This window comes from Lipotes vexillifer, unplaced genomic scaffold, assembly GCF_000442215.2.
Source record: "Lipotes vexillifer unplaced genomic scaffold, Lipotes_vexillifer_v1.1 scaffold1747, whole genome shotgun sequence".
Classification (NCBI taxonomy): domain Eukaryota; kingdom Metazoa; phylum Chordata; class Mammalia; order Artiodactyla; family Lipotidae; genus Lipotes; species Lipotes vexillifer.
In genome coordinates, this window is record NW_006772865.1 from 320,478 (window position 1) to 342,467 (window position 21,990).

The window sequence follows — 21,990 nt, forward strand, 5'->3', positions numbered from 1 at the left end:
GGCTCAAGGGACTTTTAAAAATACAAAAATCATACGAAAGGGGAAAAAAAACCAGACCTTTTTTTTCCCGTGTGGTTGGTTTCATTAGAACGTGTACCAAACCCGAGGTCTCTGCTTAAATATTTCGGGTTTCTAAAAAAACCACTAGAATGTTTTCGTGAGTTAGTGTTCCAACTAGACCTAAATGAAGATAAAAATTCACTTGCATTTTCCCCAAATTTCCACTCAGTTTATAGCAATTACTAAAACAACACTGACAGTCTGTCTCTTCGATGCAAAGGAATACTTTGTCAGGGGGCTACTTCTTTTCTCTACGAACGAAAAACACTGATGGTGGAACAAAAAGTAATTGCAAAGGGAGGGGAACAGAGGGCGGAAAAAAACAAAGAAGCATAATCACCACCCCCAGAAAGCAAGGGTGAAAAATTCGTGTGCCTGAAAACACAACATTTCACGTCAGAACACAGAAGAAGCAAACAAAGGAAGGCAGGGTTTAGGAGGACAAAAAAATGGAGCAGGTTTTGGGGACGATCTAATAACACAGTGAATGCAAAAGGGCAGAAAACCTCGTTGCTTTTTCTTGGCACCTGAAAACTGAAGCTCTAAGCGGGGCAAAGGTCAGCGCCTGCGGTTCTACGTTGCAAACGTGGTCTCGTTTTTTCTGTGCTTCCGCCAGCGGGTTCTGACCGCATGTCGGCGGCGCCGGTTGGGACTAGGCAGCCTCGGTCCCGGCTGCGGCCGCGGCTGCAGCCGACCCCTTTGTCTCCCGGCTCAGAGGCGGCCGCGCCGTGTCAGACGCCCGAGCGCGCAGAGGGGCAGCGGGCCGCGCGCCCAGAAACCTCCCGCGGACAGCGCGGCGCGCGCGGAGGCGGGGTTCGCGCGCCCGCCGCCGCCGTGGCCTTACACGCCTCGAGTCAACAGCTCAGTTAGGCTAAGCCGAGGCCGCTCGGCTCGCCCCGCGCTCTACCAACTTGCCGCTGGGACCCGCGAGCTGGCGGGCCCGCCCCGGCTTCCATTTCCTTCCCAGCCTCAACCAGCGAGTACGATCTTGTGTTTCTGTTTTGCTTTTGAAGATTGCGAGAGTGAAGAGGCTTATACACGGTTGTGTCTACCACGGTTACCGCGCAGCTTGTTTCGGCCGAAATTACGGGCCCCTTATTGCTACGTTCACCAGCTCAAAACGGCTCCCGCCGGGCTTCCCTGGTGGCGCAGTGGTTGAGAGTCCGCCTGCCGATGCAGGGGACACGGGTTCGTGCCCTGGTCCGGGAAGATCCCACATGCCGCGGAGCGGCTGGGCCCGTGAGCCATGGCCGCTGGGCCTGCGCGTCCGGAGCCTGTGCTCCGTAACGGGAGAGGCCACAACAGTGAGAGGCCCGCGTATCGCAAACAAACAAACAAACAAACGGCTCCCGCCTTCCCCGAAAATCCGACGCATTGAAAAGGGTTTCCTTCTCCGTGTGACCCCACCACAAGGAGAGGGGGAAACACGTCAGGCTTTCGGGCGAGCTTTTTTCGGGGGTGGGGGCGGCTCAGATGCAGCAGAACCAGCCAGGCCGGGGCCCGCTCTCAGTGGGGAGCGGGAGAGGCGGGAGCGCCCGCGGGCAGGGGTCGCCGGGGCTGGCCCTGCGGGGCGGGCCGACGCGCCCCAGCGGAGCTCGGGGACGAACCAGAGGTCTCGGTCGGGAGCCGGCGTGGGTGGGGGAGGCGGAGAGCAACGATCCACCTGGGCGACGTGGCAGCCATTTCCTACTCTCCGAGACCCCTCCCCATTCGGCCGCCCACCCGCCCTCTCGCGGCTGGTTGCTGCGAGGCTGCTCTTCCCCGGTCGGACGGAGAGCGGCAGTGTCTCCCCGCCGGGCGCCCGTCGTGCGTCTTCCCCCCGCGGCCGCCGCTGCTCGCCGGCTCTGCGCCGTGCCGGAGAGCGCAGTGGCGGCGGCGGGAAAGGGCTGCGGAATCGCGGCGCTGCGTCTCACACTCGACGCCGCGGCCTCGGCCTCGACGCCCTCCGCCCGTTCCCGGAGCAGGTAAAGGCGGCGGGTGGGAGGCGGGGCGGCGGGGCTGGGCTGAGGGTCCGGGAGGGAAGGAATCCCTGAGTCCCCGAATCCGAGCGGAGGGCCTGAGGTAAGCGGCGGGAGGCGCTGCCACCAAAACCCAAATCCCCGAACGTGGGGGGCCGGCGCTGGCAGTCTGGCCCGCGGGCCCGGTCGCCCGGACGGAAGGGAAGTGAGGCGTCGGTGAGAGGCGGGCCATGGCGCGCCGCCCGAGGTCGGGCGAAGGCGGCAGCTGCGGCCGCCTTCCTGGCCCCCCAGTCCCTGGCGGGCCTTCAGGCCCTTGACACACCCCTCTCGCCCCCAGTAGCTTCCCTGTCAGTTCCCGCCCGGACTTGACCTCGAGGCCCTCCGAGCGCCTTCGGCTTTTCCCAGGCGGATCCTTCTTGGAACTTCGGGCCACCCTCCCGAGCACGTAGTCCTATTAGAGCTGTTTATTTACACACTTCCAATCCAAACACAGCCTCTCCGCACGTTCCGAGTTTGGATACTGCGGGGAGGCATTCCCGGTTCCCGGTGTCTGTGCTGCTTGGATCGTCGTCCACACCCCCTCCCCCACGGCAACTTTGATCCTCGCTGGGTCCCTCCTTGAGCCCTACAGTGATCCGGACCCTCTCCTAGAGGGCCGTGTGGAAATCCGTCTTGGATAGAGCGAGTCACTCGACCTGGGGCAGTTTATTTCTTAAGCTCTTGGTTAAAACGTGGTGTTTTTGTTGTTGTTTTCTCTTCGAAAGAGAGCTAGAGTAATTTAAAAAGAAAAAAAAGTGTAAACGGCCGATCGCGCTCGCTGTTGGCTTTAAAGAATATTCTTTTCGGCAACAGTCTTTAGAACTAGGATCTGATATTTGTGGCACGGACAGGTTTGTACACATTCTCGCCATGCAGTGGTTGTAATGTCTTCATAGCACAGTTCTGACTTGAAGGTAGGATTGGCTGGTTTTTCTACTCGACATCTTTAAGCCAATCAAGAAGCGCTGCTTGCCTGGAAACTGGATAACTCAGAAAAGGTGGGGATTGGTTGAGCTCAGAGAAAAAAATTCTGGACATGAACCTGGCTTCTCAGAAAAAACTGATTTGCAGCTGCCTGTCTTCCCCCACTTAAAAAAAAATGTTACCTTTTCATCTTAACAGCAGGCTTTTCATTCTTTTTTTTATTATTTCCACTGTTTTTCTGTCAAACGCCCAGCTCTCTTTTTAACTCATTTTAACTTTCATCCTTCAGTTTTCAATGAAAGAATCCTTAAACGCTTTAAGAAATGTAAACATCATGTGTTTGTTTTGATAATAAGCATGGTTTAATTTTCTTACGTTGTCCGTTGTTAAAGGTCAGAAATTAAATCAACAATTTTTTGTTCCTGTGCCAGGGCCTTTATTATTCAAGTGGCTGTGGTAGGATGGAGGGCTGCCGTGATGGAGATGGTGAAAAGAATAGGAAAGAAGTGGCTGCTTTTCTGCATGGGTGCTACACTTTAGTTCATGAAAAAAGACTAACGTATAAAACAAACAAAACCCAGGACAAATCAGCATTTAGTACTTAACGAATGTCAGTGTGTGCACCTGTTGACTTTAGTTGCTTTGAAGGGGAGAGCAAAGAGGACCGAGCGCTGGACTTCATATAGAAAAAGTGGGCTTAAGTTTTGGAATGTTTTTTTCTTTATTAAAGTAGGCATAGTATCTGTACACAATAGAGGCTAAATAAATATTATCAGTGTAGGTGCATGTTTTTTTAATACTATCTGAGGATTTTCCTTCTCTTAAAATCTCCCCTTTCTTCTTGATTATCTATGGTTATGCATGTCTTTTGATATGCAAAGCAGTTAGAAGAGAACTACCATCTTTGCCTTCCTTCTATTCAGCTTTTTATATGCAAACTCACATTCTAAGTCTTGGGAATAATCTTAGTTTGTCAGGTCAAACATTAAATCTTAGCAGATCACATTATTAAATGCCTTTAGTAGTAGTTTTATTAGGAATTAAAGAAGAGATTGAATTTTTTTTTTATATTTATCATGCCAGTCTATGAGTAAGCCAGACGTCATTAGAATTATATCTGGGGCTTCCCTGGTGGCACAGTGGTTGAGTATCCACCTGCCAATGCAGGGGACACAGGTTCGAGCCCTGGTCCGGGAAGATCCCACATGCCACAGAGCAACTAAGCCAGTGCACCACAACTACTGAGCCTGTGCTCTAGAGCCCATGAGCCACAACTACTGAGCCCGTGCGCCGCAACTACTGAAGGCCGCACGCCTAGAGCCCGTGCTCCACAACAAGGGAAGCCACCGCAATGAGAAGCCCGCACACTGCAACGAAGAGTAGCCCCCTCTCGCCACAACTAGAGAAAGCCCGTGTGCAGCAACAAAGACCCAACACAGCCAAAAATAAATAAATAAATAAATAAAATAAATAAATTAGAAAAAAAAGAATTATATCTGGACTCTTGACTTTTAATAACAATCCTTCCATCTTTTATCAACTATTTGTAGCCATACCATTTAATTGTATAATGTTACTTTCATAATATGATATAGTATTTAGTAGAATGAATTTTCCCTATGTGTCTTTAAAATTTTTTTTAATATATCTGCTCTATTTATTAAATTTAAGAATTAGTTTTGGAGATTGACATGAATAATATTTAATTTTTCTGTTCTGAAGCAGGGTATCTTTTAAAAATTTTTTTCTTTTGTGTTTAAATTTGCTTCTTCCGCCTGTAGTGTCTTCACTGTTCTCCGTGTCCTCCTCCCCCTAAACTCTCTGCTAACCTACTTCAAGATTTAGGTGGTACATGTTGTAAAGTCTTCTTTCCTTCCTTTCCCCAGCAGAGATAATCACATACTCATTGTATTACCTCTGAACCGTTACATACTTACTGCTATATTGAGCTACCTCCTCCCTATAGTAACTGAGTTTCACTGAATTTTACTCAATTTTTTTTCTCTAACACTAGTCCCAAAGCTATAGTTGTATAGGTATTAAATAAATATTGGCGTGAATAAAGGAGATATTTTACTTTAAAAAATATTTTTCCCAGTTACTATCTGTATGCTGTTAATTCTTAAATCTCCAACCCAAAGCTCTTTCCTGATAACCGACTGGTATATCATCTACCTTCATGACATGTTCATTTGTATGCTCCCACAGGTAACTCAGGCTGAGCATATCCCAAACTGTAGTTATTATCAACCTTCCCTCTCCCAGCCTCAAACCAAAAATATGAAACAAACTACGACTTCTTTCTAGGGGAAGATTAAATGAGATAATGCATGTGTGCTAAGAAATCGGTAAATAGTAGGCGCTGCTAATAATAACTTGGCAGAAACATGGGCTATTCCTTTTCCTCTATTTTAAGCTTCATATCTGGTTGATCACTGAGCCCTGTTGAATTCTTTCTCCTTAATATCTCTTGAACCTGTGCCTTTTCCTCTATTCCCAAGGCTAACATCCAACTCCATGGTTAGCATCATCTCTTAACCTGGATTGCCGCAGTAGCCTCCTAAGTGGTTATCCCTTCTTCCAGTCTTGCCTTCCAATCCACTTTTCCCACTGTAGCCAGAGTAATCTAACACATTTAAACCTGTAACTCCCCTGCTAAAAAAATTTTTTTTTTTTTTTGCCACACTGTGCGGCTTGTGGGATCTTAGTTCCCTGATCAGGGATCAAACCTGTGCGCCCCTGCAGTGGAAGTACAGAGTCCTAACCACTGGACCGCCAGGGAAGTCCCAAAACATTTTTTTTTTGTGACTTTTCATTGCCTTCAGGATAAAATCTGAACTTAAAAAAATTTTTTTATTTATTTTATTTATTTATTTTTGGCTGCGTTTGGTCTTCGTTGCTGCGCACGGGCTTTCTCTAGTTGCAGTGAGGGGGCTACTCTTCGTTTCCGTGCATGGGCTTCTCATTGTGGTGGCTTCTCTTCTCGCGGAGCATGGGCTGTAGGTGCGCGGGCTTCAGTAGTTGTGGCACGTGGGCTCAGTAGTTGTGGCTCGTGGGCTCTAGAGCACAGGCTCAGTAGTTGTGGCGCACGGGCTTAGTTGCTCCACAGCATGTGGGATATTCCCGGACTAGGGCTCGAACCCGTGTCCCCTGCATTGGCAGGCAGATTCTTAACCACTGTGCCACCAGGGAAGTCCCTGAACTTCTTAATTTGGCTTTCAGCATCATGATCTGGCATGTTTACTTCTTCATCCTCTGTCACTTTCTCCTTTTGCCCTCAATGTGCTGCTAGTCATAAACAGTTACTTGGATTTCTCCCTCAAGATGCCACGTTTGTTAAATCTAGGCCTGAGTACAGAAGCTTTCCTCTGTCTGGAATGCCTTACCTAGCTCCCTGCTTCCTTCCCCTTTGGTTTTGTTAGCTCATACTTATCTTTCAGGTCTCCGTAGAGGTGATGACCTCTCTAGGGAAGCCAGCCCTCTACTTGTTTGCCTGGCATTCTACATTCTCATTGTAATTGCTTATTGTTATCTCACCATGTACTGGTTAGGGTGTAACAAAGAAAGAGGTAAATTGACTATGTTAAAAAATGATGTGAAGGACTTCCCTGGTGGTCCAGTGGTTAAAACTCCATGCTTCCACGGCATGGGGCACTGGTTCGATCCCTGGTCAGGGAACTAAGATCCTGCATGCTGCGCGGCATGGCCAAAAAAAAAAAAAAACAAAAAACAGATGTGATTTGCATAGAGTGTATTAAAAAGGGAATTAAATAGTAATTTGGGGGTTTACCTAGTAGGGAAGAGAAAGACATTATATCGGATACATGAAAGTTTTCTAAGTAGGAAAGGCATACTAAGTAGGTCCTTTTACTGTTTCAGTGAAGTATACCTTTACATATAATTTCCATCTTATTCAGTTTCTCTGAATATTAGTTAGAGGTTATTAGTTAGGACTTTTTGGATTGCAAATAACAGATACAGTTTGAAATGGCCCATGGATGGAAAAGTTACTGGTTCAGTAACCATATAACAGAAAGTGTATGGATAGAGATGGCCATAAGGAGCTAAGGTGGGAACTTGCCCATAGTTAGATCCTTCCTATACATTTTTTTTTTTTTTTTTGGCTGCACCCTGCGGCACGTGGGATTTTAGTTCCCCGACCTGGGACCTGGCAGTGAAAGCGCCGAGTCCTAACCACTAGTCCTAACCACTGGCGCCGTCTCTCCTACTGCAGATTTGCTTCTTCACAAAGTGGGACCTGGTTCCTGGCGCACAGGCTTACCTACTTAGAGACTCATGTCAGAGCATCTAGATAGAGTTGCTCACATGCCTGTCCTTTGACCAGTTCCTGCAGCTGAGGGGATGAGGTACTATGCCTAGTTCAGCCTAGATCATGTGATGTGCTAACTTATATAGCCAGGGGTCTATTAGCAGGAATCAGGCCCCTGGTGGAGTAGGGGAGGAGAAGGAGTTCTGGGCAGACACAAAGAATATCCATTCTAAATCTTAACCACCCTTCTGACTTTCAATTTATTTTCCTAGATATTTTATTCATGGGAAAGAGATGCCCCATATTATGGACCTGAGTATTCCAGGTACCGAAATGGTAAGTCCAGTATTTTAAAGAACTAAATTGGCTTTTTGGTTTGTGCTGGCATATAACAAATATTTGTTAAGCTTTTGTTTGCTAAATAGAAACACATTGTGAGATGCTTATAGACTAGTAGTGTAAACAAATAAATACAAAGGTGCTAAGGTAGAGGTGTATCTAGGATGCAGTGGCAGCTCTGTGTAAATCAGACTTTGGGATAGTGGAAAACTTTCCTGAAAGAAAGTTAATTGAGGCAAGAAATATGGGTTGGGTGGGATGGGGTAGAGGGACTTTGGGGTAGAACATGTGTGAGGCACAGAGATGTGAGATGGGCCAGGGGCCCATCTATCTAGTTATTTGGGAAACAAATAATTAGATACAGGAGGAGTAGAGAGTACCTGGGGAGGAGAAGAGGAAGAGAACGGTAGGGGTAGGTAAGGGGCCAAATCATAGAAGTCCTTGAATGGTTTAACCAAGGAGTTGGAACTTGATCTTGAAAGCTGTGGAGTCATTGAAGCATTTTAAGCTGGAACTCTCAGGCTTGAAGTGCCTGTGTAACATACACATGGATATGTCTGTCAGGCAGATTTCGGAGAGACAGCAGTGAGCGGTCCTGAAGAGAGATCTTAGTTCTCTGCCCAGGAATTGAATCTGGGTAGCCTGGATGAAAACTAGGAAGCCTAGCTGCTAGACCACCAGGGGCTAGAGGCTAGAAGCAAAGTGGCCCTGGCTCTTGCCCCCATTTGAAAGCAGGAATGTTTCAAGGAGGCAAAAACTGTAAAAACAGGTACAAATTTTATTATTAGAGACATAACACAACAAGTGGGAGAGCACACAGAAAAACAGTTTGTTTATTTAAGCCTGAAGCAAGGCAGAAATATACACCTGGAGAGAAAGGGTATAAGTCTCTTCTTTAATGAGGAGGAGCGCAGTAAAGAGGTGATTTAAATCACTTACATAGGACAGTCCTTCCGGGTCTTTGTTTACTTTAGGCCAATAATCTTGTTTCTTTTTTCACATCTGACCTGTCCTAGGACTCTCCCCAGCATGGGTGCGCAACTTTTTCCTAAGATGGATTCCGCCGCAGAGGGCTGTTGGGGGTATGTCCACACTTATTATGGGGTGGCGCCCCCTCCCTTTTTTGACCCCTCAAGGAGCCTTCCTGTGCATGTGCAGACAGGGAAGTTTTTGTCGACCTCAGTAGTGGTCATCTTATCTTTTTACTTCAGCAAAGCTCAGCTCTTGCCACTAACTTTGTCCTTGGAGTGTCTAGGGAAAACAAAGCTTCAATTTTACTCCACTTGACAAACACCAGCTGTCTAGCCCAGGGGCCCATCTATCTCCTATCTCAAGGCAGTTAACTATATTGGAGTTTGGGAGAGAATTCTTGGCTGGAGTCATAGGTACTGAAGCCATGGATTTGGATGGGCCTAGAAAAAGGTGGTGGAGCAGAAGGTTGGGAACAGGACCCAGGGTAACAATGACACTGAAAGAGGAGCATGAGAAAAGCAATCAATGAAGGAGACTGAGAAGGGGCAGCCAGAGAAAAACCAGTAGATGTAGGCGGCAGATTGCATTGGATCAAGAAGTCAACAGAAAGTGGGAAGTTGAAACAAGTTGTAAACTACTTTTATTTTAAGGAACTGAAACTGGCTAGGAAATACTGGGAGTTTGGATAGTCTGAGTTAAGAATTCGCTTCATTGTTATCCATTCAGGGTGTATTGAGAAACCAAATTTCAAACAGTTTTTCCACTACAGGAATTTGAACTTTTTAGAAATAGAATTTTTAAAGATAGGGAGGAGAGGATGGAGGCTTTTTGGAGGGTGGTAGTTGGTAGGAAAGAAGTGGTTGAATAGGGCATGGATATGGTTTATGTACAATCAGTCATATTGGGGTGTACAGAGCACCTAGTAGAGTATTCTGCATATAGTTTCTGGAGCTATAAAGATTCAGTAAGTCTATTTTATCAGGAGACCTAGAGTTGATAAATGATGGTGTAGTTGTAATTAAATTTATACTTCTTGGGATTTCTGTTTGTGATTTTCTTTTCTGTTCTATTTCTGACTTAACCTCTCTTGAGTGAACATTTTCTTTCCCTTCTCTTACATTTGTTTTTCTTTGTAGTTAAACCCCTTATAGATTTTTTAAAAATTGTAATAAACGTATAATAAAATTTATCATCTTAACTACTTTTAAGTGAACAGTATAGTAGTGTTAATAATACAGTAAGTCCCCTACATATGAACAAGCTCCATTCTGAGAACGTGTTCATAAGTCCAACAAAGTTAGCCTGGGTACCCAACTAACAATCGGCTGTATAGTACTGTAATATAATAGATTTATAATACTTTTCACACAAGTAATACATAAAAAAACAAAAAAGGTAAAAATTTTTAATCTTACAGTACAGTACCTTGAAAAGTACAGTAGTACTGTACAACAGCTGGCATATAGGAACTGGCATCGAGTGGGCAGGCAAGAAGGGTTACTGACTGGAGGAGGGAGAGGAGCTGGGAGATGGTAGAGCTGAAGGATCCTCAGCAATAGGAGACGGAGGGCAAGCTGCAGTTTCCCTCACACCTTACTTGATTGGACATGCGAGCACATGTTTGTATCTTTGGAAGTTCGCGATTTGAAGGTTTGTATGGAGGGGACTTACTGTATATACGTGGTTAATACAACAGGTCTGTAGAACTTTTTCATCTTGCAGAACTGAAACTCTATACCCATTGAACAACCCCCCCTTCCCCACCTCACCTCTAGCCCCTGGCATCTGTCATCCTACTTTGTAAGAGTTTGACTACTATATTTGTTTATTGAGGTATAGTTAATGGACAATATTATATGTTTCAGATGTACAACATAGTGATTGACCATTTTTAAAGGTTATACTCCATTTATAGTTATTATAAAATATTGGCTATAGTCCTTGTGTTGCACAATATATCCTTGTAGCTTATATATATATATATATATATATATATATATATATTTTTTTTTTTTTTTTTTTAACATCTTTATTGGAGTATAACTGCTTTACAACGGTGTGTCAGTTTCTGCTTTATAACAAGGTGAATCAGTTATACATATAGATATGTACCCATATCTCCTCCCTCTTGCGTCTCCCTCACTCCCACCCTCCCTATCCCACCCCTCTAGGTGGTCACAAAGCACCGAGCTGATCTCTCTGTGCCATGCGGCTGCGTCCCACTAGCTATCCATTTTACGTTTGGTAGTGTATATATGTCCATGCTACTCTCTCACTTTGTCACAGCTTACCCTTCCCCTTCCCCGTATCCTCAAGTCCATTCTCTAGTAGGTTTGCATCTTTATTCCCATCTTGCCCCTAGGTTCTTCTGACCATTTTTTTTTTTTAGATTCTATGTATATGTGTTAGCATATGGCTTGTAGCTTCTATTATACATAGTAGTTTGTACCTCTTAACTCCCTACACCTGTCTTGCCCCTCACCCCCTTCCCTCTCCCCACTAGTAACCACAGATTTGTTTTCTATATCTGTGAATCTGTTTCTTTTTGTTATATTCATTAGTTTGTTTTATTTTTTAGATTTCACATATAAGTGGTATCATACAGTACTTGTCTTTCTCTGACTTATTTCACTTAGCATAATATCCTCCAAGTTTATCCATGTTGTTGCAAATGGCAAAATTTCATTCTTTTTTATGGCTGAGTAGTATTCCATTGTGTATATCTTCTTTATCTATTCATCTGTTGATGGACACTTAGGTTACTTCCATATCTTGGCAATTGTAAATAGTGCTGCTGTGACCACTGGGGTGCATCTATCTTTTCCAATAAGTGTTTTCATTTTTTCTCACATATACCCAGGAGTAGAATTGCTGGGTCATATGATAGTTCTAACTTTAGTTTTTTGAGAAAGCTCCATACTGTTTTCCACAGTGGCTGCACCAATTTACATTTGCGAGGGTTCCCTTTTTTCCACATACTCACCAACATTTGTTATTTGTGTTCTTTTTTTTTTAATTAAAAAAAATTATTTATTTTTGGCTGTGTTGGGTCTTCGTTGCTGCACGTGGGCTTTCTCTAGTTGAGGCAAGCAGGGGCTACTCTTTGTTGCAGAGTGCGGGCTTCTGTTGTTGCAGTTGCAGAGCATGGGCTCTAGGCGTGTGGGCTTCAGTAGCTGTGGTGCACGGGCTCAGTAGTTATAGCTTGTGGGCTCTAGAGTGCAGGCTCAGTAGTTGTGGCACATGGGCTCAGCTGCTCCGCAGCATGTGGGATCTTCCCGGACCAGGGCTCGAACCCATGTCCCCTGCATTGGAAGGCAGATTATTGACCACTGCACCACCAGGGAAGCCCCTGTGTTTTTCTTGATGATAGCCATTCTGACAGGTGTGAGGTGACATCTCTTTTTTTTTTTTTAAGTCTTTATCAAATTTGTTACAATATTGCTTCTGTTTTATGTTTTGGTTTTTTGGGAGTGAGGCATGTGAGACCTTAGCTCCCTGACCAGTCAGGGACCGCCCCCGCCCCCAGCATTGGAAGGTGAAGTCTTAACCACTGGACCGTCAGAGAAGTCCCTCATGTGTTTTTTTTGTGTTTTGTTTTTTTTTTTTTTTTTTTTTTTTGGTTTTTTTTTTTTTTGTGGTACACGGGCCTCTCACTGTTGTGGCCTCTTCCGTTGCGGAGCACAGGCTCTGGACGCGCAGGCTCAGTGGCCATGGCTCACGGGCCTAGCCGCTCTGCGGCATGTGGGATCTTCCCGGACCGGGGCACAAACCTGTGTCCCCTGCATCGGCAGGCAGACTCTCAACCACTGTGCCACCAGGGAAGCCCCCCTCATGTGGTTTTAATTTGCATTTCTCTGATGATTAATGATGTTCTGTAGGCCATCTGTATGGAACTTGACTACTTTAGATACCTCATATAAGTAGAATCATACACTGTGTGTCTTTTTGTGACTGGCATATTTCACTTAGCATAATGTCCTCAGGGTTCATCTATGTTAGAGCATATGACAGGATTTCCTTTTTTTTAGAGGCTGCATAATATTTCATTATGTATATATGTGTGTGTGTGTGTGTGTGTGTGTGTGTGTATGTGTGTGTGTGTGTGTGTGTGTGTGTATCCCACATTTTCTTTCTTTTTTTTTCTTTTTCTTTCTCTTTATTTATTTGGCTGCATCGGGTCTTATTTGTGGTGCGCAGGCTTCTCTCTACTTGTGGTGCACGGGCTCCAAAGTGCGAGGGCTCAGTAGTTGTGGTGCGCAGACTTAGTTGCCCTGCGACGTGTGGGATCTTAGTTCCCTGACCAGGGATCAAACCCGCATTCCCTGCATTGGAAGGCAGATTCTTAACCACTGGACCACCAGGGAAGTCCTTCCCACTTTTCTTAATCCAGTTTTCTATTGATGAACATTTAGGTTGCACAAACTTTTTTTTTTAAATTACTTGTATGTTCTTCTGTATCAACTAGTCTGCTGTCAACTCCTTGGGTGTATTTCATTTAAATTATTGTATCTTTCAGCTCTTACTGGTTCTTTTTTATATTTTCTTGTTTCTTGTTAAAATTCTCACTGTGTTCATCTCAATTTTTTCCAAGTTCAGTTAGCATTCTTATTACTAATGCATTGAACTTTTTATCTGGTAATTTATTTATCTGTTTCATTGGCTGTTTTCTTTTTCCCCAGGGTTTTTTTTTCTTATTTTTTCATTTGAAAGAAATCCCTTTGTCTTCTCATTTTGTTTAACTCACTCTGTCTCTGTGAAATTAGGTTACCTATCCCAGTCTGGAAGGGGTGTCCTCTGCATGTGAGTATGGGTCACATCTTCCCCCAGGGTGTGCTGGAAGCTATCACCTTGGTGTGAGGTGGGACTAGAGATTGAGAGGCTAGAACCAGAGACAGGTGTGAACTGGAGCTTCTCCCATGTTCAATGGCCATCACCACCCTATTATGGGCATTGTCAGGTCCCAAGGTGCTGGAGTTAGAAATCCTGAGGGTCAGGTCCTAGCTGGTCTGTTCTCTCTAAGTGTGCACTCTCCCCATGCCTGGCAATGGGGAGCAGCATTGAAGCAAGAGGAGCTGGATCGTGTGCCTGGTCCAGGCTGGGACACACGCTGGGACAGTTCTGGTATGCCAGTCAGAGCTCAAGACAGCTCCCTATCCAACATCTCCATGAGCACTAGCAATGGCTGCCCTTACCCCTTTCAGTACAGTGCTGGGCCCAAGTTGGCTCTGTCCCCCAAGTGTGAGATTGCATGGACTTTTAATTTGCTTCTACCTCTTGACTATTGTGAATAATGCTGCAGTGAACATGGGTGTGCAAATATCTCTTGGAGATCCTGTTTTCAATTCTTTTGGACGTATGCACAAAAGTGGGATTGCTGGATCATATTCTAGTTTTACTTTTCTGAAGAACCTCCATACTGTTTTTCATAGTAGCTGCACCGTTTTACAGTCCCACCAACAGTACACAATAACTTTCTTTCTTTATTTATTTGGCTGCGTTGGGTCTTTGTTGCTGCGCGTGGGCTTTCTCTAGTTGCGGCGAGTGGGGGCTACTCTTGGTTGCGGCGCGCGGGCTCCTCATTGCGGTGGCTTCTGTTGTTGCATAGCATGGGCTCTAGGCGCATGGGTTCAGTAGTTGTGGCTCGTGGCTCTAGAGTGCAGGCTTAGTAGTTGTGGCGCACGGGCTTAGTTGCTCCACAGCATGTGGGATCTTCCCGGACCAGGGACTGAACCCATGTCCGCTGCATTGGCAGGCGGATTCTTAACTACTGAGCCACCAGGGAAGTCCCCACAATAACTTTAACTTTTTTTTTTTTCCTCAAGGTTGCTTTGGCTATTTGGGGTTCTTCTCTTAATTATTTTTTAAATTTGTATTTATTTATTATTTATTTAATTTTATTTTTGGCTGTGTTGGGTCTTCGTTTCTGTGCGTGGGCTTTCTCTAGTTGCGGCAAGCGAGGGCCACTCTTCATCGCAGTGCGCGGGCCTTTCACTGTTGCGGGCTCTCTTGTTGCGGAGCACAAGCTCCAGACGCGCACAGGCTCAGTAGTTGTGGCTCACGGGCCCAGTTGCTCTGCGGCATGTGGGATCTTCTCAGACCAGGGCTCGAACCTATGTCCCCTGCATTGGCAGGCAGATTCTCAACCACTGCGCCACCAGGGAAGCCCTCTTCTCTTAATTTTTATCCTTTAAAATTTTTTCTTTCATTTTCTTCCTTCCCTTATCACATGATTAAAATTTTCATTTTCTTAGAACACATACGTAACCAGATATAACCTTTAAAATATGGAGTGTGCCCTGCTTTTATTAAAACTTGGTATATTTGAATTCAGAGTTTCAAATTAAGGGTTGGTATTTGAATTTAAAAAGGATTTTTTACTTTGTAGAGGTAAACAAACCAGTTTACTTGAAGCATGGTACATATTAAAAACTTTTTATTAGCAAAATATGTAGACATATGTATAGAAAAGTAGAATAGTACATTGAACTCATGTAAACCCACCTCCTAGATTTAATGATTACTAATATTTTGCTACATTTGCTTTATATATGTGTATATTTCTATGTATATATAAATTTCCTGAGCGTTTTAAAAGCGTTTTAAAAGTAAATGATGACAAATGAGGGTTTTTTCTTTTTGTGTACTATACATTTGTATTATAAATGTTATATATATTTTGAACTTCGATAATTTCATTTAAGGATTTAGCTTGAAATTTACTCTTTTAAAAATTCATAAGAGGGCTTCCCTGGTGGCGCAGTGGTTGGGAGTCCGCCTGCCAATGCAGGGGACACGGGTTCGTGCCCTGGTCCGGGAAGATCCCACATGCCACGGAGCGGCTGGGCCTGGGAGCCATGGCTGCTGAGCCTGCGCATCCGAAGCCTGTGCTCCGCAACGGGAGAGGCCACAACAGTGAGAGGCCCGCGTACTGCAAAAAATAAAAAAAAATTCATAAGGCATATTATCTTTGACATATCTTCCAGAAAAAGGATATTCTTCTATATAACCACAAAACCATTATCATTCCTAGCAAAATTATCAATAAGTCCCTAATATATAATACTTGTACCATATTCAGATTTCTCTAATTGTTCCAAAAACATCTTTTATTGCCTTTAAAAAAATATGAAAATCTAGTCAAGAGCTACCCATTGTATCTGGCTGTCTCTTGAGTCTTTTTTAATTATAGAACTGTCTCTAACCTACCCACCCCCTTTACCACCCTCCCTCCTCCTCCGCATAATACAGATTTGTTGGCTCTGTTGGGAATGTTGGGAATGTCTGACATTTTGTATTGCTGATAGTTTCTTCATGGTCAGTATAATTTTTTCCTCTATCCCCTATATTTCATATAAACTGAGAGTGAGATTTAAAGGTGTTTCAGATTTAGGTTAAACAGTTTTGGAAGAGTAGTTCATTTAGCAATGCTCTGTACTCATATTGTTTCACTTACAGGCATGTAATGTTTAGTTGTCCCACCATTTGGACGCTGTGTTTGATCACAAGGCCAAGGTGATGACAACCAGAACGTTTTATTGTAAAATTATGTTTGTCTTTTTATATCTTGCAAATAATCTGTGGCATGGTACTTTGGCACCAGGTATGTCTCTGTCAACCTTTCACCTAATGATTTTAGCCTTCATTGATGATTGTTGGTGATTCTTGATCAGCTATTTAATTATGGTTTACAATATGGTAATTAGTTTTAGATCCTATTACATAGTTGTCTTCAATAAAGAAGGTTTCCCTCATCAATTAGCGCTATTTTGTTGCCTTGGAATAATGTTCTACTTAAAAGGCAGAATAAATGCTTAGGTCTTTCCCTAACCATTTCCAGAGTGTAACAGTCACCTCTAATGGTGGTGGATGAAGTTGGTCTTTTTTCTTTACTTTGTGGTTTTCTCTTTGGAATATGATATATATCTATATTATAAATATTGTATATATTTTGGACTTTGATTTCATTTGGGATTACTATTTGATATAAATTAGCTTTTGTTACATATGTATATAATGTATCATCATTTACATTTTTTTTAATAGTAAGAAGACATTATGTTGGATAACAGGAAGAGCTGTAGAGTTTGCAGGTGTCAACTGTGGCCTTAATAAGCACATTGATAACATCAGTGACAGACAGATGGTAAGTTTATTGAAGTCTAGAGTGAGTGTACTTTACACATAGGTTTTCAAGCTTTTATTTACATATTTGAGTGATTAAAGAAATCTCTCATAAGAAGGAAAATGTAATCACATATTTTGTTACTAGAATTTCTCAAAGAGCTTGTGGTTGCATAAAACATGCTGACCCAAGAAGTCTAAAGAACTGTATTGTGGTTTTCCCATTTAATGTGTGTTTTGGTGTCTTTGCTTCTAAAATACCACTTCTCACTCCTTCATATTTTACATATTTTAGCCATCCACAAATATTTTTTGTGCACCTATTTTATGTATGGGACTATGACTAAATGCCAAATTGGAGTAGTATGTATCATAATCTGTGTTCTCAAGGAACATGGCTAATTGGGGAAATAAACACATACAGATGAAAATATGTCAGTAAAACCAACAATGTGAGAGTCTAAAATATCTAAGGAAGATTAGTACTGGTAGTAAGTAATGAAGGAATATAGAAAGTGTTGAAGAATTGTAGAGAAATACACTTTCCTGCCATTCTTTGGCCCAAAGCTGTATATGGTTCAGCATCTGGCTTTTCCCCTTAAGAATATGTCTCAGAGATCTTTCTGGTTTCTACATTATACCTTCAACTTTTCATAGCTGCATAGTATTCCAAAGCATGATTATTTTTTTTGCCATAATTTATTTAACCATTCTTTATCAATAGTTAGTATGTCCAGTTATTACTTATAATAGTTCTTATGACAGATGGATGCATTTTAAGATTATTGGTTACCTTAATTTGGTTATATTTTCTATAAATACTGTCTTTTTTAGTGACACACCCTTTGGTACCTTGATGAGATTTAGTATCTACCTTCAGCTTATCAAGCAGTAGACTTAAAATCATCTTGTAGGGTAACTTAATCCCCAGTAAAGATCGATTGTATTGGTTCTTGGTAGCAATTGTTTCTGAGAGAGATGTTTTCTGATCTTGTCTGGGATTGTGCCATATTTGAGTCTTCTAACTTCCCTATATGTTCCTTATAGAGAGATGATTTTTGTTTTCGTTCCTTTTAGAGAGATGATTTTTGTTTTCGTTCCTTTTATGGTGGTTTTAAAGAGCTAAAATACTATTGATATATTTGATTGTTAGTATCAGTTTTCTTAGGCCTGTTATTTCTAGATGGTTGATATTGAGTATTAAATAGAATATCTTTCTTGACTGTTATAGAAATTTATTTCTGGATATTTTTCCATAAAGGTAAGTTCTTTAAAATTACTAGCCTTTATAATATATGCATGTAACAGATTTATTCATAAACTGTTACAGGAAAATTTTTAAGTGTTAGCACTGTGTTGATGATGTAGTTTTTAGTAGGAAAGTTTTTTCCTGAAGTGTTGTTTATTGGTATATCCACTTTCATGGCAGTACTGACCATTACCATACCACTGTTCGAGTTCATGTTCACTTCTACTACTATTTATAGACTTCATGTTCACCCTGAATTTTTTTTTAATGGTTAAAAGAACATATATCCTTATCTGTTAAAAAAAAAAAAGAACTAGAGTTAATAAGACCTCTGCTTATCATGCTGAAATATTTTAATGATAATCTGTGAGCAAGTATGTATTGGTTAGCTTTTCTCAGGTTAAAACTGAATAATAGAGGTAGAAGAGCTTGGAAAATGTGTATATGAAATTTATATATATATATTCATGGTATCACTATTAATAACAATTTATATTATTGTTTTTAGGTTCTTCATTTGAGAACCAGCCCTTTCACATTTCTCCATAATATATCAAACCTTCTTACCCATCCTAATTTCCCATATCCTTTTAGAATATTTAGGTCAGGTATGTATATGAAGAAGCTACACAAGCTTGTTCAGTGTATTAATGAGGCCTTCTTTATGGAAAAATGAAGATATATAAAATCAGGTGATAAAAGTTAAATGTGAACATTACTTAAGTGAATAAATAGGATTGAAGTAAACTGCATCTACAGAGTGATTGGGAGGTAGTGTCAGCTATGTATGTTTTTTGTTTTTTGTTTTTTTTTTGCGGTACGCGGGCCTCTCACTGTTGTGGCCTCTCGCATTGCGGAGCACAGGCTCCGGACGTGCAGGCTCAGCGGCCATGGCTCACGGGCCCAGCCGCTCCACAGCATGTGGGATCTTCCCGGACCGGGGCAGCGGACTCTCAACCACTGTGTCACCAGGGAAGCCCAGCTATGTATGTTTTTATACTTAAGAGTTTCTTCCCTATACTGGTTGGATACTTAAACTGCCTATATGTTTAGATCCTTTTCCATATAGGTAGACACAATAAAAAAAAGGGGTGGAAGGATATATAGTTTGCAAGCTGGAGGAAGTGTATGGGAAGTCCAAGATTCACCTTTAATTGATAATAGTGGTTGTTTTTTCCCGTGATGACGAAAGAATGTATATATTATAGATTATTTGGAAAATGCAAAAAGTAGTTTATAAAAAGTAGATAAAAAAAGTAGTAGTTAAAAATAAAGTTACCATAACCCAGGATTTCCTTTCCAGTCTAATATAGTCCAGTCCCATTTAGGTGTCTGTATAAATTATATTCAGTTTTGTGTCTTGCTTTCTTTTTTAACATAGTTTTTAAAAAAACTCTAGTTAATATTATCCAAAATATAGTCTTTAATGGCTGTATAAAATTCCATCTTATGAATTTACAGGGATATTGTATCTAGTAGAGTCTAGCAAACCTGGGTTCAGATCCCAGTTTTGCTACTTAAGAGCCTTAAGCCTGATAACTTACTTTTTCTAGTCCTTAGTTTTCTTACTTGTGAAATAGGCATAATATTAATTATTACTGTTTTAAGAATTAAGTAAAATCATGATCTTAACATTCTAGCTGGCATACATTAAGTATTTAATACATTGTACTTACCGTCATCAGAAAATTTTTTTATAATTTCTTTCTCACCAAATATTTAGTTGTTTTCCATTTTTCTTTGTAAAAATTTACAGTATTTTGAACATCTGTATATAAATATGTAAATCTGGGATTATTATTATTATTATTATTATTATTTTTTGCGGTACGAGGGCCTCTCACTGTTGTGGCCTCTCCCGTTGCGCAGCACAGGCTCCAGATGCTCAGGCTCAGCGGCCATGGCTCACGGGCCTAGCCGCTCTGCGGCATGTGGGATCTTCCCGGACCGGGGCACAAACCTGTGTCCCTTGCGTCGGCAGGCGGACTCTCAACCACTGCGCCACCAGGAAAGCCCTGTGATTATTTTTTATGATGAGTTCCTAGAAGTAGAATCAAAAAAATGGGTCAAAAAATATAAGTAACCTAAAATTTCTTGATACATAGTCAGTGCCATTTTGCTTTTCAGAAAGGTTATACCAGTTTACACTCATCACAATGTATAAGAATTTTTATTTTACTCTAGCCTTACTAACACTGGCTATTGTCATTTAAAAAAATTATGTTTTATTTAATAGGCAATATAAAAATGTTTTAATCCTATATTATCTCTTTTAATTTGGTTTTATTAACGGGGTTAAACTTTTTAATGTTTATTGAGTATTTCTGTTTCTTCTTAGAATTCTGTACCTATTGCTTTCTCGTTCTTAGTTCTTTTTCCCTGCCTTAATCCTTTATTCATCAGCAGAAATTTATTGAGTGCTTACTATGTGTTAGACATTGTTTTCGTATTGGTATTTAATTTTGATATTTACTATAGCTTAGTGATGGCAATGCAGGAGTGAAAAGAATTGACAAAAGCATTTTTTAAAAAGCTCTTTTTAAAAGAGCTTACTTTTAGTGTCGGTATACAGGCATTAAAATAAACATCTAAATTATAGAGTGATAACTGCTTTGAAGCAAAAAATAATGAAAGGGAGATGGAGAGAACTCTGTGTGCGCACGATTTTACACTGGGTGGTTAGGGAAAGCCTCACTACAAAGGTGCCATGAGTAAAGTCTTGTAAAAAGCAAGTCAGATATATATCTGGGGGGTGGGGAGGAGTGCATTTCTGGCTATGAATCAAGTGTAAGGGCAGTGAAGCAGGAGAATGCTGGGTGAGTTTAAGAAAGAGCAAGAGGGAGAGTAGCAAGAAATGATTTGAGAGAGTTATTAGGGAACCAGACTGTTTAGGATTGTAACTAGGCCATTTTAAGAACCTGGGCTTTTACTCTGCACGAGATGCAGAGCTATTGGAGGTTTTAAAGCAAAGGAGTGACCTGATTTGACTTATGATCTAGTGATTCAATGCAGTCCCTGTCAGTGTACTGTTTGACTTTGCAGAAATTGATGAGCTGACTCTAAATTTCACATGGAAAATGCAAGGGGCCCGGAATTGCAAAACAGTCTTGGAAAAGGAGAACAACGTTGGAAGACTCACATTTCCTAATTTTAAGGTTTACTGCAAAGCACAAGAATCAGGACAGTGTGATACTGGCATAAGAATAGACATATAGATGAATGAAATAGAACTGAGAGTCAAGCAGTAAACTCTTATTCTCATGGTTAGTTGATTTTCAGCAAGGGTACCAAGACCGTTCAATGGGGAAAGAATAGTATTTTCAACCAGTGGTGATGGGACAACTGGATATCCACATGCAAAAGAATTAACTTGGACCCCTGTCTTACACCATATACAAAAATTAACTCAAAATGGATTGAAGACCTAAATGTAAGAGCTAAAACTACAAAATTCTTAGAAGAAAGCATGGCACATATCTTTGTGACCTTGGTTTAGGCAATGGTTTCTTAGGACACCAAAAGTGTAAATGACAAAAAAAAAAAAATCATCAAGATAAAAAATATGCTTCGAAGGACACCATCAAGAAAGTGAAAAAGACAACCCTCAGAATGGGAGAAAATATTTTATATTTGATAAAGGATTTGTATCCAGAAATACAAGGAACTCTTAAAGCTCAGTAATATAGACAAGTAACCCTTAAATTTAAAAATGGGCAAAGGATCTGAATAGACATTTCTTCAAAGAAGATATATGAATGCCAATAAGCACATAAGTGATGGTCAACGTTAGTTATTAGGGAAATGCAAGTTAAAGCCACAGTGAGATACCATTAGGATGGCCATAGTCAAAAAGAGAGTAACAGGTGTTGGTGAGATTGTAGAGAAATGGGAATCCCCATACAATACTGGTAGAAATTGAAAATGGTGTAGCCACTTTGGGAAACAGTCTGGCACTTCCTCAGAAGGTTGAACATAGAGTTACCACATGATCTGAATATACATTGAATTTAGAACTGGCAAGATTCGCTGAATGATTAGACATGAGGTGTGAGGGAAAG

The 21,990-nt window shown here is 41.8% G+C and overlaps 1 protein-coding gene across 1 annotated transcript in view; it reads left to right on the forward strand.

Annotated features, from left to right (window-relative positions):
- Positions 1–1,893: 1,893 nt before the first annotated feature.
- Positions 1,894–21,990, forward strand: part of N4BP2 (NEDD4 binding protein 2) — a gene marked incomplete at its 3' end in the record, with an annotated part of 79,206 nt that continues 59,109 nt past the window's right edge. Inside the window, exons 1-2 of the mRNA XM_007447932.1 lie at positions 1,894–2,024; positions 16,606–16,705. The remainder of the gene's footprint in view (positions 2,025–16,605; positions 16,706–21,990) is intronic.